At 47.7% G+C, this 19967-nt stretch overlaps 1 protein-coding gene and 1 long non-coding RNA gene across 3 annotated transcripts in view; one reads left to right on the plus strand and one right to left on the minus strand.

Annotated features, from left to right (window-relative positions):
- The window catches only part of Tcf7l1 (transcription factor 7 like 1 (T cell specific, HMG box)), a 162675-nt gene that overhangs the window by 104104 nt on the left and 38604 nt on the right, over positions 1-19967 (minus strand). The window lies entirely within an intron of this gene.
- On the plus strand, positions 9369-19548 carry Gm31249. The gene is made up of 2 exons (XR_377763.3): positions 9369-13787; positions 18084-19548. It is a non-coding gene; the product is annotated as a predicted gene, 31249 (long non-coding RNA).

Here is a 19967-nt window from a genome sequence, read left to right on the forward strand (position 1 = left end):
CTCCCTCCTGTACCACAGGCTCCTCGGAACAATCGGGGGGTTCCTGGAAGCAGGCTGAACAGTCACATTCGGCGGAGCCCACAGAGCCCTCTCAGCTGATTGTGTCCCGGCAGCCAGGGTCTCGGAGGCGCATGAATGCCCCTGAATGGGCCCATTCAGTCTGATGGACAGGAGCTGAAAGCTGCAGGCACACAAAAGCCACTGGGCAGCCGGGAGGGCTCCAGCCTGGGCTTTGCCCACGGGAAGGGAGGCCACCCTACCACAAAGACCAGTGTGAAGACGTCTCTGTGGGTTTTCAATGACACCCCCACCCCGGCCGCCAACTGCAGAGAAGTGCCCCTACCCCCACAATGGCAACCAAAGGCCTAGAGCAATCCGTGGAGAAGCTGCAGAAATTTACATCCAACAGACAAGCCAGAAGACATTGCTCTTTAGTGTGTTGTGAGACGAGGGCTATGCTGAAGGATGCCTTGGCGAGTTGGTCTTGTACATTTGTTAGCAGCATTCCTTACACCCACGGTGACCTTTAAGGACTGCAGCTGACCTGAGACTGTTTAACATGTCACCAAAAAAGAAAAAAAAAAAAAAAAAAAGATCTTCAGAGGGCATGGCCAATATTTAAATGAAGATTTGGGAGACGGCCTATTCTTGTGTCTCTCATTTGGAATACTGATGTGTGTGTGTGTGTGTGTGTGTGTGTGTGTGTGTGTGTGTGTAATCCCTGAGATGACACATATTTTTAAATAAGACCAGGAAGGGGAGAACCACCCACCTGGAATTCTTTTCACCGCTCCGGGGGAAGGACAGACTCCACTCTGAGAAGCAGAGAAGTCTATTCAGGCCAATATTGAAAGTTCACAGTCAGGTGACTCCTTGGGAACGGATGGCTCTAGCCCCAGAGAGCAGACAGCTTTAGAAACAGCCTCCCCAAAGGTAATTAAAAATAGTGCCTCCTTATAATGCAATACTATAATGAGCAATTAAGATGAAATTAGTGTGTCACAATAAAAAAGATGCATGGCATTCTTAGCCTCTGCAACCCAGCATCGGGGACTCATTGGGGGGAGGCTGATGTCTGGGAGTGGACAAGCAGCGGTTTCATCAAGGAAAGATTAAGTGTTCAGATCAATTTTGTGAACACTCTAAGATAATGTGAAAATACCTGAACGCCATTGTTGCTTTTGTTTGTATTCAGTTTATTTTCAAAATAAAAGAATGATCCAAACAGATTTATGAGGGCAGAGAAATATTTATAGCAAGGCACTGATAAATCGAATCATCAAAATTCACCAGTGCTAATATTTAGATGTATCTGCTTCAAGTCCAGGGTGGTTTCTGTTCGTAAAAAATAGAATTGTTATGGCATCAGGTGAAGCCACCTCCCATCCTTCTGCACAAAACAGACACACAGCCGTGTTTTTATAGGTTCGGCACTGTTATCAGACAGTGTAATGCTGTTTTGTGTTTTGTCTTTGTAATTTGAAGTGATTGCATAGACATAGGAAATGTAAAAGAAACACATAAAGTCCCAGGCGTCCTTTACCCAGCTTGCCCAAGTTGCATAACCAACTTCATCACATGCACACACCAGAATACTGCGGGAGAGATAGCTCAGTTGGTAAAGTGCTTGCTGTACCAACACGAGGACCCGGGTTCAAGCCCTAGAACCCTCTTGAAAATGCCAGGTGTGGGGCTGGAGAGATCCTGAGTTCAAGTCCCAACAGCCAAATGGTGGTTCACAACCACCTGTAACGGGATCTGATGCCCTCTTCTGGTGTGTCTGAAGACAGCAACAGTGAACTCATATAACATTAAAAAAAAAAAATCTTAAAAAAAAAAAAAAAAAAGGCCAGGTGTGGCTGTGGCCGTGTGTTGGTAATCTCAGGCCTTGACAGGCAGAGACAGGAGTCAGCCAAGCCTAAGAAATAAGCCTAAGCCTAGGTCCTGAGGGGGGAGACAGACACACACACAAACAGAGACAGAGACAGATCCTGTCTCAAGATGCAAGATGGGCAACTTCTGAGGAGTGTCTGCACATGCGACTATGCACACATTCCCTGCACACACATGAGCATGCGCCAGCAAATACAGCCCTACCACAAAACCCAGGATGTCGATGCTGGTACATCTACGGTGCTTGCTCAGATTTCATGGATTTTAAAAGCATTTTTTTAAGAAAGCACTTCTACGTATATATATACTTCAGCACGGTTTGATCATGTGTAGCACTGTGCCAACTCCACAGTAGAGACTTGTGATGGCTGATCTCAATTGTTAGCTTGACAGGCGTCCTGGCATGCCTGTGGGGGATTATTCAGAACTGGTTAATTACGGTAGGAAGACTGACCCACTGTGAGTAGCGCCATCCTCTGGACTGAGGTCACAGACTGGATAGAAAGGAGAAAGTGGGTCTCTTTTCCTGATTGCCATATGATGTGACCAGTTGCTTCAAGCTCTGGCTTCCTTGACTCCCCCACCATGATGGACTGTGAAACCCCAAACTGTGAGCCAAAACCAACCCTCTTCCCCTTAAGTTGTTGTTGTGGCAGAGTATTATAGCACAGCAACAGGGATAGCCGATAGAAACTATATCATCACAAAACACCCTCATATGATACCCTTTATGGCAGCAGTTCTCAACATAGGTTGCAACCCCTTTGGGAGTTGAACAACCCTTTCATAGGGGTCATCTAAGACCATTGGAAAACACAGATATTTACAATTCATAGCGGTAGCAAAATTACAGTTATTAAGGAGCAACAAAAATACTTTTATGGTTGGGGGTCACAGTACTTGGGAGCCTGAGACAGGAAAGTCATGAGTGCCTTAAGGTTTCCACTGCTGCAAAGAGATACCATGACCAAGGCAACTTTTATAAAGGAAACCGTTTAACTGAGGTTGGCTTACAGTTCCAGAAGTTTAGTCCATTATCACTGTGGTGAGCAGGCAGACCTGGTGCTGGGGTTGGAACTAGCAGTTCTACATCCTGATCTGTGAGCAGCAGAAGACTGTGTGCCACACTGCACATAGTTTGAGCATAGACGACCTTAAAGTCCACCTCCACAGTGACACCCTTCCTCCAACAAAGCCACACCTACTGCAACTAGGCCACACCTTCCAATAGTGCCACTCCCTATGAGCCAGGCATTCCAACACATAAGTCTAAGGGAGCCATACATACTCAAACCACCACAATGAGTTTGAAGCCAGTCTGGGCTGCCTTGGAGTTCTGCCTCAACAAAAAACGAAGGATCGGTGTAATATGTAGCCTTTTTTCATGCACTATAATTTCCCTGAAGTTCATCTATATTGGTGCATTCCTTTTTATTGATCAGTCGTATATCATAAATAACCACCTGGGCCTTTTTCAGGTTGTGATTATTTTGAATGAAGGTGCTATGGCCATTCACAGGTGTAAGATTCTAGGTGAGCATACGGGAAGAAAACTTAGTATTTCAGGTATGGACAGTTACGACTCTCACTTCACAAACTATCTAGACTTCCTATGGATTCTCTGTATTAGAGGAAAACTTGGAAAAGAACAAAGGAAAATTCCTTCCTATAAAGGACTTGCTGTGTACAATATTAATTGTAACAACATGGCATTAGCGAGGGGATCAATAATACACAACAAAGAAATCAGAAACAACCCACCCCTTCCCCACAGCACAATATGCTCAGGTTTAAGTGTGTACGGTGTAAGTGTGGAAGGTGTGAGTGTGTAGGTGTAAGTATGTACGGCGTAAGTGTGTAAGGTGTGAGTTGTAAGGTGTAAGTGTGCCTAAGCAATTCAATTGCCTTTTCAACAAAGATGCTTCAGCCATTGGACCAAGAAAAGGAGACGTAATCAATTTCAACCTTACTGACCCACATAAAAACTCACTCAAGATGGGTCAATGTAGGGCCAAGGCGACTACTCACTCAGTAAAATGCTTGTCTTGCAAGCAGACAGACCTGAATTTAGCCACCCCCCAAATCTACATTAAAAACATGGCATGATGTGTGCATGTTGTCTCAGAGCTGGGATGGCAGAGACAAGCAGATTCTGAGGTTTCCTGGCTAGCCAGCCTAGCCTCCTCGGCAAGCTCAGACTAATGAAAGACTCTGTCTCAAAAACAAGATGGGGGGCTGGTGAAACTGATCTGTCCCTAAGAGTGCTTGCTGCTCTTTTTTTTTAAAAATTATTTATTTACTTTATGTATGAGTACATTGCAGCTGTCTTCAGACACTCAGCAGAGGAAATCAGATCCCATTACAGATGGTTGTGAGCCACCATGTGGTTGCTGGGAATTGAACTCAGGACCTCTGGAAGTGCTCTTAACCACTGAGCCATCTCTCCAGCCCCGAGTGCTTGCTGCTCTTACAGAGAACTTTTACAGAGTTCAGGTCCCAGCACTCCTATCAGGTGACACCAACCTCCTACAGCACCCTCTTCTGCCCCAGTATATATGTGCATTGTAACATGCATACACATACACAGGACTAAAAATAAAAGTAAATATTTAAAACAAAAAACAAGCTGGATAGCACTCACAGAGTGTCAGTGTTATCCTCTGGTCTCCATGCATGATAGCACACATATGTACACATACGCTAATGGGACATCATAAAACATAAACGTAATGTATGCAGAGTGGAGTTGCAATCACAGAACGCTGAAGGAGTCTCTTTCTGTATCCTCCTTTTTCCCTGCAGCCTGTCCCAGGTGACTGGAATTCCATAGTAGGCAGTCATATCTTTGGCTTAAGGAATCACGAAGACAGTCTCTTTGAGGAGAGAAAAAGAATCGAGAGCACTCAACCCTGAGGACTCAGGGGATCCAGTCCCCTCCAGCCGGCAGCCACGGAGGCTCTGAGAGGAAGTGCCAAACGGAAAGTGAGTGTGCACTAGAAGCGGAGGGGTCAGAGAGGTCACAACGCTAACCCTGCCTGCCGAGCTACACCTCCTTGAGGGAAGCTCTGCACTGTTTCAGCATCTGGTGCTGGGGATTTGCTTTTGGGCCTTCAAACGTTTGAGAAATCGGTTTATCATCTCCGCTGAGTCAGAAGACGCAATGAGAGCCAAAGGAGGTGGCAAGGACACTTTCCAAGTCATGGATTTGTGTCCCATGATATGAGGGATGCCCAGAACAGAAAGAACGAGAATGGATGTTTAAATCTAACAAGTGCGGGGTCCCAGGAGCCCCACAGCTGTCATGGCTGACTTGTCTCATGGAAGGGGAAGAGGATCCGATTCCAACTCTGCCTGGTGCCCCTTGACAGTGAGGAGAAATCACAACAGCTCAGGTGATTGTTTTGTTTTGTTTTGTTTTTTGTGTTCTTTGGAGGGGAAGGGGAATAGTCCTCATATGCATTGCTGACCAAAAAAAAAAAAAAAAAATCACTTAGCAGCCTGGGCAGGGGTGGTGCACACCTTTAATCCCAGCACTCAGGAGGCAGAAGCAGGAGGATCTCTGTAAATTCAAGGCTTGCCTGGTCTAAAAGTTCCAGGACAGGTAAGGTTTCACACACGCACGCGCGCGCACACACACACACACACACACACACAGACACATTTACTGTCCCAGGATATGAGCCTCATGCTCAATGAGGCACAGAGAACACAGTTTGACGAGGAGACAGGGCCTTAACCAATCTAGGCTACAGTCAGCCAGGGACCTAACTCCCAAAATTAAACTATGAACAAGTTTAAACAAACAAACAAACAAACAAACAAACAAACAAACACACCACAGGGAAATGGTTTCATAGGGAAAGCCTTTGTCTTGCTAGCATAAGAGTCCTAGTTCAATCCCCAGAGCCCACATAAGAACCCGGCCACGGTGGTACTTGCATGTCATCCTGGGGGTGACTCGATGGGAGACGGAAACAGGCAGATCCCCAGAGCTCACTGGCTAGCTAGGCCTACCTAGCCTACTTAGCAAAGTTCCAGGTCACTGACTGACTTGGTCTCAAACAAAAAGATGAAGAGGACCCCTGAGGACCAACACCCAAACAAGACTGTTCTCTGATTCCCAACCTACACTGGTACACATCTCCACCTGAACACACATTGAACACACACCCACACTCAACACACCAAACCCACCACAGGCCACAAAGCTGCTTCTTTGTAACACCCTCTAACCCCAAGCCAGGGACTGCCAGAGCATTGTAACACCTCAGGTAGAAACCTCTTGATCCTGTCGCTCAGAGGCAACCTCTGTAGAAGATCCACAGCAGTCAAGACGACCTTTCCTGCAGCTGGTGGCTCTTTCCCGCAGCTCTTTCCCCAGGTTTCCACTAGAAGGACTCTTTGCTGAGGGTTCCCACGTTCCTAAGCTTCTGGTGCCCAAGCTGGTGGTGACTGTCAACTCTCTGGCACTGGTCACCAGTGCACACTTTCTTGAAACTGGTGTCTCCCTTAGTCTCAACCCCTATCCTGCCTAGAAACACCTAGCTTCATTTCTTAAGCCGCACAGAATTCATCATGAAGCTATTGAGATACTGAACAACGGGCGATCACGTGCTCTGCGGGTGGAGTCAAGGCGCCCAGATGTAGACAGAACCCTGCGCTGAACTTTGCTAAGAGAACTCAAGGCAGGCCGTGACCTCTCTGAGCCTGAGAGTTTGTTTCCTCATTTCTCAAATACCGGAGCAGATGGTGAGAGTCTTTGCCTTGCAGGGGTAAGACTGGAAGGGCAAGAAGAGGTGAGTCCTTTAAGAGCCCAGCGCACCTGGCCGGCCCTAAGAGGAGGTCACAAGCCAAATCAAACAGAAAGGCTCTGGTTTTGTGCCCAGTGGGCTCAGGAAGGGCAGCAGAGGCCTGAAGGGAGCTACAGTGACAAAGGGACATGGCTGACCTCCGCCATGCTGTCCCGTGAGGAAGCTGTCCTCCAACATCCGTGCTCCGAGGGCCAGAGATGCAGACTTCTGTAATCACCATGACATACATGTTTGAACTCCTAGGGGCCACTGGCCTTGGCCTGTGAACTGACACTTAACATTTGCCCCTTGTCCTCTGATTTCCCTGTCTCTGGGTCACCTTGACCACACGTGATCCCATAGGCCTGTCTGACAAACTGTGTTTTCCAGAACACCACCTCTGCCTATCTCCTGTTGATCCTCAGAGACTGGGTCCATGCCTTCCTCCTAGCTGTCAGGGCCTCTCCTGCCCATCCCAAGCTCAGCCTCTGACTGGAGCTCCCACCCTCGCCTCCCTCTGCTTCTGACACTCAAATCTTCCCTGGCCCTCGAGGATCGGCCAGAGACTTTTCAGTCAGGTCACTTCCTCATTCTTGTCATCAGATTTCTTTCCGAAAGATAATTCCTTAAAGCAGGACGGGCAAGCTCCACACAAGTGGCTCCAGTAGGCACCCCAAGTCAAAGACCTACTCTCCCCACCAACTCTATTCCCTCAACCTACACAGGTCTCGATGGGTGACACTCAGGGCTCCCCACACCCCCAGTCTTATCTCTGCCTCCTTCACTTTGTTCAAGCCGTGACCCCTGACCCTACCCCCGCCAGGTGAGCCTGGAGTTCCCATAGCGATCTGAGCAGTAATAGTCCAACCCTCTGCCCGATACATACCACCTCCATGCCAACCCAAAGCCAACTCGAACCCTTGCTTTATTTTACTCGAGACCCTTTAGTTCTTCAAGCTTAGCCGTGCTGGGAGGGAACACAAAAAATAACTGACCATGCCACAGTGACGATCCCTTAACATCAGGGCTGAACTACAACATGAATAAAAGAATAAACCCCATTTAGGCTAGTGTTGTAAGGGTCTTAGGGTCAGGAGACAACAGTGATGAGAAAGGACACCAAGAAGGAACCATCAGAGTCAAATCCATTGTGTGCAAGAACGACAAGACTACAACTTACAGTGTGCTTCCTTTGGCCCAGGATCCGGTGGCTGGGCCAGAGCATCAGAACCATTTCTGTGCCTGAGGAACCTGCTTGTTTTAAGTTATGTGTATGTATCTGCCTGCATGTGTATATTTGTACATGCTGGTGACCTGGAGCTTGTGCTATGACAACTGTGAGATGCCCCACGGCCCCGTGATGGTGCTAGGAACTAAACTCTGTTCTCTGCAAGAGCAGCAAGTGCTCTCTAAGAGGGGAGCCATCTCTCCAGCCCGAGATGCCTGTTGTCGATGACCTGCACACAGAACTGGACATTCAGTAATGGTTCTAGCCATGATCTATCTTCTTTCTCTTTTGGCACCTGTGTATGTGTCTCTGTGTGTGCATGTACATGTGTATGTGTCTATGTGCAAGTCGACGTCCACGTGTGGACATTCATGCAGAAGCCATGTCCAGTGCTGATATCTTCCTCGGGTTCTCTATTTTTTGGAGGCAGGGTCTCTCAGTGAACCCTCTCAATTTGGCTCATCTGATGCCCATCAAGGCCCAGGGGTCCTCCTGTCTCCCCCTTTCCAGAACTAGGATTACAGGAGCATACTGCTGTGCCTATTTATATATGTGGATACTGAGGATTTGAACTCAGGTCCTCATACTTGCATGGCAAGCACTTTCCCAAAAAAGTCATCTCCCAGCTCCATTAGTAAGGGAAAAGTTGGAATTCCTTTGGAGATGAACTGGCAAGGTGGAGACCATGTTAGACCTGACTCTGTGCTGCCTTCCTAAGTGTGGCAGAGACAGTGCCATGCCGCCTTCCTTCTGGACACATGAAAGGCCTGCACTGGTCCAGTTCCCTTGGGGTTGAAAGTGGGGTCATTGCACCCACCCTCCCTTTGCTCTCCTCCCTCATCGCTTAGCTGGAAGCAGCCCTTCAGGGGGAACTAACAGGCCCTAGGGCAGGGTTTCTCAATGGGTGTTCTCTGGGCCAGCTGCCGCAGCCACACGGAACCTCCTAGCCCTGCAATCCTCGGGCTTTCTACAATGAAGTAGGACTTCAGAAAAATGGAGGTTTTAGGCTGGAGAGATGACTCAGTGGTCAAGAGAACTGGATGCTCTTCCAGAGGACCTGGGTTCAATTCCCGGCACCCACATAGCAGCTCACAACTGCCTGCCAGACAGGCACACATGTAGACAAAACACTAATGCCCATAAAATAAAAATAATTTTTTAAAAAATTTAAAATGACATATTTTCTTTGTCATTTTTGAGGTGCACGTCTTTTTTAAAAAATTAATTATTTTCCTGCAATTTGCTTTTTTAAAAAAAAAAGATTTATTTATTATATATAAGTACACTGTAGCTGTCTTCAGACACACCAGAAGAGGGCATCAGATCTCATTACAGATGGTTGTGAGCCACCATGTGGTTGCTGGGATTTGGACTCAGGGCCTCTGGAAGAGCAGTCTTAAACACTGAGCCATCTCTCCAGCCCTGAGGTGCACATCTTAAATCCTAGTTCTTGGGAGGCAAGCAGTCTCTGAGTTCAAGGCCAATCTGGTCTGCAGATTGAGTTCCAGGACAGCCAGACCTACACAGAAATCAAACAAGAAAGAAGAAAAAATGGGACAGGGGAAGAGAAAGAAATAAATATGGGGTTTTGGAATGTGTGCCCATTTAGAGGCCAGAGATCAATCAGTATAGGTTGTTGTCTCCTCGGGTACTCTTCATCTTGGTTTTTGAGAGAGTCTCTCAGTGAGCATAGAGCTTAGCAATGTGGCTCGCCTAGCTGGCCAGCGAGCCCTAGGAACTGTGCTGTCTCTGCCTCCCATGGCCTGTGAGTACGGGCACACGCTGCTGGGGCACACAATTGCATGTGAGTTCTGGGGCATTGAACTTGGACCTTCATACTTACTTATAACAACTACTTCTGAGCTACCTTCCCAGCCCAAAATTCCTCATCCTGGGGTAATATGGAGACTTACTCAGCGTGAGTACCACTGTTCTGGAAGACAACTGAACTTGAGAAAGGCTTGAGTCTCTGTACCAATGGGCAATATGCTTGCTCCATGTTTACATTGACTGTACCATGCACGAAAGATAAACTTTTGTTGTGTTAAGAAGCCTTCCGGAGGAGTTATCTTGTAAAGTGGTGACTCTGTCCCAACAAAGCCAACAATAATCACTGCCTTTGAATCTAAAACACTCATTGAGGCCATTACTTAAACAGGTTTCCCGGTCCCAAAAGGCAGGACAAGCTCCAAGTGCTAGACAGGCAGGGTTATTCTGTCCAGGCTGGGAGAGCCCATGCAGAATCCTCTATCCACTTCATTCATTCATTCACAGCCTGCTTGGTATGTTAACAATGGTTGAAGCGGAAGTCACGGAAAGCCAGGATCAGATATCAGCCAGCTGCTGGTGTTGACACATTCCTGCCGCCCTCGTCTCCTGGCGCCAGTTCGGGTGCCCGCCACTTCTCAGCTAAGAGTGTTCAGCTCTTCCTTCAGGACTTCAGCTCACAAAGAATGAATGCCAGAGTTGCCAGGCCTGCCGCTCTCGCGGGTTAGTAGTTAGAACTGCAAACCCAGCCAGGTCCCAGGCTGTGCGAGAGGCTTGCGTGTCTATCTGACAGTCTCGCTCAGTTCTGACAGGACTTGTCAAACTCCACCATCTCTCCCTTTTCTCTCCACCTTCTTCTTAAGTCCCCCTCTGCACCCTGCCTTGCTCCTCTCCCCCTGTGACTTAGCACTCTGTATCTGAAGTGCCGCCAATGTAGCCTTGGGTTTCATGGAGTCCGTAGGGTTAACTCACTGCCAATGGCTTCTTCATTGCCATTGGCAGCTTGCCTGCCGCCCTCCCCATGTTTGATTCTTGAAGCTGTGGCCTGTGTTTGGAACACGGTGCACATACGCCCAGCCTTGGGACAAGAACACATGACATTTATTAAACTGATCTGCCAAATGTTGCCTAATGACAGGCCAGCGGGGTACAGAGAGCACCCCAGAAGCACACTCAGGAAGTAACTGTGCATGTATCCCAACGACCATAGATCTTAGACTTGGCATGGAGCCAACAGGTTGTCATCTGCTAGGACTCAGCATGTTCTAGGTCCCTCCCTTCAATATATATGTCCCTTTGCTCCAGCCAGGATCTGTTCCTGCTGATTATTTGTCCCCAAAAAAGAAGATTCTTGAAGCTATTCTCTGAATTACTTGCTTGCTTGCTTGCTTGGTGTGTGTGCACGTGTGTGTCTGTGTGTGCGTGCGCGCGCGCGTGTTGTATGAAGAAGGGGTTTACACATGTGTGTGCATGTATGTTAAGTGTCTTTTATTGGTCTCTCCTTTTTGTTTTTTTAAAGACAGTGTTTCTTTTTTTTTAAGATTTATTTATTATTATATCTAAATACACTGTAGCTGTATTCAGATCCCATTACAGATGGTTGTGAGCCACCATGTGGTTGCTGGGATTTGAGCTCACGACCCTTGGAAGAGCAGTCAGTGCTCTTAACCACTAAGCCATCTCTCCAGCCCAAGACAGTGTTTCTCACTGACGACTGATCTGAAGAGGCTGACCGGCCAGTGGACTCTGGGGATCTGTCGTTCTCAATATCCAAATTCAGGTCTTCATGCTCACTTAATTATCTGTCTCCTGAGTCCAATCTATATCACTATGTTAGCCCAGGTTAGCTCAGCCTCCAGAGTGCTAAGATTGCAGATTCGAGTCACCACGTCCAGATAGATTTCCCTGGGGTGGTTTATAGTTTATTGATTTACACTTAGTCTTTGGCACTGGCCAGACTGCGCAGGGATGCTTTCGTATCCTTACGTAAATATGCAGGCCACTCTGTCAGTGTTCAAGAACTTCGTCTTTGGGAAGGCTCGTCTCTAGTCCCACCAAAATTACTAACAAGCATAGAAACAGGACAGCTGGACCCTGAGATCTGTGGAACCTGAAATCACTCAAAGCCTCCCTTAGAAACCGTAGGGGAGAAGCAGTTGAAGGCTTTGACAAAACTATGGGAGATGGGGCAAGGGGCACTGTCAAGTGTTCTTCTCAGGCTGAGGCTGAGAATCACTCATGTTCAGTGCCGACAGTGAAGAAGCCATTGGCTTCTTGCTGTTTGTTGGCTGTACATGGTGTTGAACAAATCATGTGGCCTCATGATAGTTCCATTTTTCCATCTGTGAAGTGGGGCCAGCCCTTCTACGGCTGCTGTACATGAAGGGGTAGACAGATACTTGGAGCAGTGCCTGGAGCCCAGGAAACACCCCACGGGTCATCTGTTACTTCCTTGCTTTGGAGGCCACCAGAGGGCAAGTATGAGAGACTCCTGGGAGCCAGACGGTAGAGACGATCACGCTGAGGTTTCATTGAGAATCGAAAAGATTTGCTCAGATGAGAGCTATTAGGAATCTGTGAGCGAGGCTTGGGGAGACCGCCCAGTCCATAAAGTGATTGCTCTTTAAGCAATGATGAGTGTGACCCCTAGAACTGACACTGTTAAAAAAGCTTAGGATTGGAGAGTGGCATCAGCATTAATGGGCAAATCTGGCTCTGCCAGAGGACCTAAGTTTAGTTCTCAGCACCCAAGTTGGGTGCTTGCAGCTGCAGTTAACTCTAGGTCTAGGGATTGGAAGCCCTCTTCTGGCCTCCACAGGCACACAGGCATTCACATTCAGTCTCCACACACCCTACCCACATAATGAAAAAAAAAAATCATAAAAATAAACCTTAAAAAACAAGAAAAAAGAAAAAAAGGCCAGGCATGGGGTAGACTTGTAACCCCAGCAGTGGGGAGAGGAAGACAGAAGGATCTGAGTCAGTTGCTGGCCAGCCAAGCCTACAGACCAGTGGGAGACCCTATCTCCAAGAAAAGGACAGTAGAGACTGGGGAGATGGCTCGGTTATAGTGCTTTTTCCTGTCTTGCAAGCAACATGTCTGAGGACAGGAGTCTGCACCCCCAGTCCCTCCCAAGTGCTGGGTAGATGTGGCAGCCCACCTGTCTCTCCAAGAGCTTGGGGTCCCAGCTAGACTAGTCACACAAGCAAGCTCTAGGGTCTGGGTTGTGCTAAAGACTCCTTATGTCAACCTCAACCACTATATGCACACGGACTACATACACATGTGCATCCACATACCGGTACACACACCCATGCATAAATATGCACACGCACACCACATATATACACATGTGAAAAAACTTACAGGTGTGTGGCCACTGAAAATGACACGCTTTGACTTCCTCATGGATGTGCACACACCCGTGCGAGTCTGTATCCACATGAACATATGCTTACACAAACACACAAGAAGTCTGTGGGTGGATTCCCACATATATAATGGCTTGGTTCTGTCCTGCCAGAGCAAATGGACACACCCAACAGGCAGCTGGGCCCTCGGCTACCACACTGCTACCCCAAAGCTAACCACAGAGCATTTTGCAAGCCAAAAGCTTCAGGACACAACACTGAATCATTGAACCCACATTTCTGCCCCCCCTCTCAAAGGGTGGGGGTCCTTGACTCTCTCTCCAACTGATGTCTTTCTGTCCCTCCTGCCTACTCAGCCCTGGAGCTGTTCCCGGGACCTTGCTGAGCCATGTCCTGGGTGGTAACACCCACGCAGGATAGCCAGACTCACCCCACACATGCAGCCATTAAAAATTAACTCCAGAGATCTTTAAAAGCAGAGAAAGTCACCAGAGAGAAAGGGTACAAAGGACAGGGCATGACTAGAGGTTTGGGACATAGCATCTAACAAGTTTTGACTGCAGACAGAAGACATTTTCCCCCCTTTCTTTCAGAAAAGGATGAGAAATCTTTTTTATGCATTTGCCATGGGAAACACTCAGCTCAGCACATTCCACAAGCTAAAAGGAGGCAAACCAACACGATGGCAGAACTCTCCTACCAGCCCACAGGCTCTCAACAAACCCCTGCACTGCCAGGTAAGGGAGCCTTTCAGCCTCCGGAGCAAGGGCTGCACATAGGCAGAGTAAGGGGGCAGTCTGACTCTGGGACGTTAGCCAGCATCACTTAAATACTCTACGCTGCAAAGAAAGTTCCTTTTAGACACAGGGCTCGATGCCAGTCTTATTTATTCTGTTAGGTTTTTTGAAGGTGAGGGTATGAGGGTGGGGGACGGGACCAGAATCCTAGCGATATGACAGTCCAGAGGTTTATTAATTCTGGCAAGCAGCAGCACCACCTAGAAAGAGTTAGGAACTCACGTTCCACCCTCTCTCCCAGCAGCCCAGCACTGGAGGCTGACCACATGTGTGAGGCCAGTCTGATTCAGTCTGTATAGTGAGTTCCAGGCCAGCCAGGAGCTGACTTAGTCAGAGCTTGCCTCAAAAAGTGTTGGAGTGGCGCTGAAGAAATGGCTCCATTGGTAAAGCGCCTGTTATGCAAGCAAGACTTTGGATCATAAGCACTCATGTAAAAAATACACTGGGTAAGGTGGGAGTTGATGGATCCCCAGTGTTCACTGGCCAACCATGCCAGCCAACCAGTGAATTCAGTGATAGACCCTACCTCGAATGATAACGTGAAGAAGAACGTTTGAGGGAGATGCCCCGTGTTGACCTCTGACTTCTACACATGTGAAGGAAGGAAGGAAGGAAGGAAGGAAGGAAGGAAGGAAGGAAGGAAGGAAGAGAGACGGGGCAAGCCAATGAGATAGCTCAGCAGGTGAAGGTGCCTGCCTGGAGCCTAGTAACCTGAGTCAGGACCCACATGGTGGAAGTAGAGAACCAACTCCTGAAAGGTGTGCTCTGACCTCAGATGGATGCCATGGTGCACGCCCCTGCCACACACACGTAAATAAACACATGTGATGTCTAGAAAAATACATTAATTCTTATGTTCATACCCTTTAGAATCAAACACTAGGGGCTTAAACTCAATGGCAGTGGGGCCAGGTGAAGCTGCAAAGTGAGCCCTACCTTCAGATGCCTATCACAACCATCTCAAAGGTTCTGAAAACTAGACAGGATGGGTGTCAAACACAACGAGACCAGGGCATCAGTGAATGCTGCACTATGCTCAGGTCCTGGAGGTATGAAAAACACTAGCATGAAAAACACTGGCAGGTCTCAGGTCTTTATGTCTATCAAATGGACAAACATCCGAAGGCTGGAGAGACAGCTCAGCAGTTAATCGTACTTGCTGCTCTTACAGAAGACCCAAGTTTGGTTTTCAGCATCCACAGTGGGCAGCTCACAACTAACTGCCTCTTATTCCAGCTTCCGGGGGATCCAACACTCTCCCCGGGTCTCTTCCCACGCTCGCAAGTGTGCACTCACACACATGCACACGTATACACATTAAAAATAAAAATCAATCTTTAAAAAAAACCAACTAGACAGCTTTCTGAAAAGTGCTAATGCTAAAAGTCAGCTCTCTGGAAGGGAGGGTGAGCGAACGTCCGTGGACTCTGAGACTTTGACCCCACCATCTCCCACACAACAGTCCCTTCTCCTCCAAACCTAGCCCCTCTTGGAAACCAGCACGCAGGAAGGATTCCACAGTGACTCGAGGGGAGAGACTAACGCCTCTGTCAACGGCAAGACTGAGGGGTGATGGTGTGTGGCGAGGAAGGAAAAGGCCCACAAAACAAACGGCCCTGGCTGCCGTGAGAGGAAGCTAAAAGAACAGCCCCCGCCCCGCAACATTAGGTGAAAAGACAGGAAGTTCTAGAAAGGATGCAAAGATGTTGTTTTAAGCCAGGTGGTGGCGGTGTGTGAGCCTTTAGTCCCAGAATTCGTGAGGCAGAGGCAGAAAGATCCCTAAGATCGAAGCTAGCCTGGTCTACAGAATGAGTTCCAGAACAGCCAAGACACCACAGAGAAACCTGTCTCCAAAAAACAAAACAAAACAAAAAACCCCAAAATGCTGTTTTGTTTTGTTTTGTTTAATCCCTTCTGACGGATTAAAATCTCGGTCCTTTCCAGGATAAACAGCATTTTGTCTGGCATATGGAGATGTTTCTGAGGCCCCCAAACCTGGTCCTACCTCATGATACTTGATGCCCCCTGCTTTTTCCGAGAGGTGGGGCCTGCTCTCCACAGTCTATGTCACTGGTTAAGATATGAATGGCAGTCTACACTTTCCACACAATTGATTGCTGCAATCCTAATGCCCACTGTAGCTACAGGGTGTCCATATTCCAGGCTTCACCTCCAATACCCGGACTTAAGAATACCAGGGAGGGGAAACCACCCCCAAATTTGTACATATCCTCTGGTAATAACTATACAAGATATGGATGAGTCAGAATATAGACAAAGGAAGTAGTCAATGAAAGTGGATTTGGGGCCTGACCCGCAAGTAATCCCAGTTACTCAGGAGGCTAAGGCAGAGGGATTACATATGCAAGGCCAGCATGGGCTACAAAGTAATGCAAAGCCCATTTGTACAACTTACCAGGACTCTGTTTCAAAAGTAAGAGGGTCAGGGAGATGGCTCAGAGGATAAAGACACCTGAGAACAAGGCTGACCTATGACCTACACACACACACACACACACACACACACACACACACACACACACACACAATGTAAGGGTATGGTGTTGCTCAGTGGCACTGCTCTTGGTAAGCATGTAGGAGGGCCGATATTCAATCCCTGGTACCACAAACAAAACAAAAAGTGGGATGCTGGACTGTAGGTTAATCATCTTTTCCTCTGTCACATAATGTGACAGACACTGATTATATTTTAAAAATTTAAATAAAGCCAGATGTGGTGGACCACACCTTGAATCTATCACTTGGGAGATAGAGTCAGACAGCCGTCTGTGAGGTCAAAGCCAGCTACATCTATGGTCTACGTTATAGTTTACATAGTGAATTCCAGAGCAGCAACATCTAGGCAGTGAGACCCAGTCTCACACAAACAAGACAAATTAACCATATGGTAAATACATTAAGAATTATGGGCTGAATGTTCATGCTCCTACCACCAAATTCCTCCGTTGAAATCTAATACGACCGGATCTGGAGGTGGAATCTTTGGGAGGAGATTAAGCTATGGAGGTAAATCCTCATGGCTGAGGCCAGAGAGCTATGCTGCCACGAAGGAATGCAGCAGCAGCCAGCAGTCTGTCACCAATGCAAACCATACCATGCTGGGACCCTGACCTCTGGTCCCCCATCCACCCTTCAAAACTGTAAGAAATAAGCAGCTGGTTGGTAAGCTTCTACATCTAGGTCATTATCACAGCAAGCCACAGGATTTGCTGGCTTCTCTGAGAGTGTAACCTACTGAAAAAGAGCATTCCGATGGGTTGGGAAGGGTGAGTGAGGGGGCATTACAACCAATTTCCCCGAGACAACAGGAGCTGGAACAGTGGTTCTCAACCTTCCTAATGGTTACCCTTTAATACAGTTCCCCATGTTGTGGTGACCCGCCCCAACCATAAAATCATTTTCGTTGCTACTTCATAACTGTAAGTTTGCTACCGTCATGTAAATGTCTGATATGCAAGATTATCAGATATGTGACCCCTGTGAAAGGATCATTCAACCCTCGTCTCCCAAGATGGGTCTTGACCCACAGGTTGAGAACCACTGAGGAGCGCCTGCACTGTGGAAGTACAGACACACCGGGGCAGCGGCGGCAGGTGGATCCAGTTGGTGGATTGGAGTGGTTAAGAGCTAAAAAAAAAAAAAAAAAATTGCCCATTAGTGGAGCTGTCCAACCTCAGAGTTAACTGCCAAGGCCCAAGCTCCTGACCAGGATCTGCGGTATGTGGAGGAGAGGAAACTGGATGGTCATCTATCTATCTATCTGCAGGATGTGTGTGAACTCAGGGGCTTCCGAACTTAACAGACTACACGTTTCAACCTGGCCAGACCTCCCGGTGCTCCGGCTGAGAGGAGACACACTAGAGCTTCCCGTGGGAACTTCTTTTGGCTCACAGAGAGCTGGGGTGTCTGAGGTCTCCTCCAGTCTCAAGTGTCCCTACAAACGTCATTATTTTCCACTCCTGCAATTCCGCCTATATCATAGCAAATGTAAATAACTGGGCATGTTGGTGAATGCCCGTAATCTCAGTCTCAGTGGGACAGGATCAAGATAGCCTGGGCTAGACAAGAAGACCTTATTAGGGGACAGGGTGGTAGTGGAGGGGAGCTAATGTTTATGAGGTGCAAGTCTGTCTCCATGGGAATGAATGCCCCAACCAGCCTTCTAATCCCTCCCCCTAACTTTAAGAAACCATCTGTTTATCTCTTTCTCTGCAGGACAGAAAAGCCTCTGCTGACCATGTCTGGTGATGTCAGGGGAGAACGGCACAGGAATCTCAGCCTCCCTCTCCCAACAGTCAGAAGTTCCTCTGTCAGCCTGGCTCAAGTTACATCACCTCTCCTTTGCCAGACTGGGGATTTGCTCTTCCTGCCCTTCCCAGCTTCCTATTTTAATTTCCTTTTATTCTCTGTTCACCACTGACTCTGCAGACAATAAACAGAGACAACCGAGAAGCAGTGAAAACACTCTATGGAGTTACCTGCTAATGGCAGATCACCCGATCACCATCGGGAAATCAGAGGTTGACAACTGGACAAAGGACGAAGAGGCAGCATTGTTATCCACAGGACTTGTTATCTCAAGTCCCCCAACTCTAACTGCCAAGCCTCTAGGCTGTGACCCCACAGGGAGGGGAGCTTTTGCCCCAGGGGCTCCTGGCAGCCTGAAGACATTCAAAAGTCCTGTTTTGCAGGGCCGGGCACCTGTTGTTCTAAGAGGAAAGGAAGTCTGTGGTTTATGTTTTTATCAGAATTCAGGGATTTTTTTTTTCTAGTGAGGTCAGCCTTGTGCTTTCAGAAGCAATAATGGGAGTAAACCAAGCTTGGCAATGATTTAAACCTGATCCCCACCACCCCGCCTGCACAGACCACTGCACACCCAAGCAGGAGCTCCCATTCACAGCTCCCATCCTCTCCAGTTACATGGCAAAGGGCTCCCAACTCCCAGACGCTGAGCCAGCCAGCATTCACAGAAAGCCACAGTGAATGGTGCAGGACAGGAGAGAGGACATCCTGACATCACAGCAGACTGAAGACAAGGCTAGAAAGAAGAGGGGCTTAAGGGGACTCTGCTGTTTCGTGAGGAAGCTCTCAGGTTGCAAGGTCAACCATTTATACTTGATCGACACACAGAAACACATCATAGCAGACCAGAAAGACAATGACCTAGGTAGACGTACCCGCTATCTCCAGAGCATTGCACCAACTGTCAGGGTTGCCTCCATTTTTTGTAAAACTCACCACCAACACCAAGCATTTCGTTACATTTCAGATGGCTTGCTGGTGATTGAAAGACAGAAAAAAAGCCCACAGGTTCATTGACAAGTGAATAGATAAACAAGACTCGGTATATCCGTCCACGCAGTGGGTTAATACTTGGTCATAAGCAAGAGATGAATGCTGAAAGATGCTACAACACAGATGGATGTACCTTGAAACATCACGCCACATGGAAGAAGCCGATCACAAAGACCCTGTGTCTACCTGGGATAAGTCTAGAACACAGAGAAAAGGTCGGGGGCAGGAGAAACGGGATGTGACTACCAATGGGCTGATGACAATGTCATAAATCTAGAGGGTAGTAATGGCGGCACAACCTTTCGAAAACCACTTAGCTGACCTCATGAAAAGCATGGATTTTTGTGGTATGCAAATCTCAATAAATTTATTGTTTAAAAACTGACTTGGAGCTTTTCTAAATGCAAAACTGGTCCCCTGTTTGTGTCCAGTGTATATGGGTTCCATTTAGTCTACATTAACAATTAGGAGGTAGTTTTGAGCTGAGTAAAACAATGTGTGACCGCACCCATGTGTACTTCTCAACCCAACCTTCTCCCGAGGTCTCCCGTGGCTCTCTTTGCCTGTCTCTGTCAATCAGAAAAGACCAGCTCCTGCAACCTCACCTGTGTCTTGTAATCCCATAGCTCAGGCAAAGACAGGCCCATGCATGTTCCGATGGACAATTGCAGGCACCTGGGCCCCTATGCTTGAGAAGAGAGCCTTGTTATATTTGCCTTTTGGGAGGAAAATTTGCTGGATACGTTTAATTTTCTCCTCTGGAATCTAAGCTTATAAGGCACATTTGGATCCTTTAAAATATTG

Source organism: Mus musculus, chromosome 6 (assembly GCF_000001635.26).
Source record: "Mus musculus strain C57BL/6J chromosome 6, GRCm38.p6 C57BL/6J".
Taxonomy (NCBI): domain Eukaryota; kingdom Metazoa; phylum Chordata; class Mammalia; order Rodentia; family Muridae; genus Mus; species Mus musculus.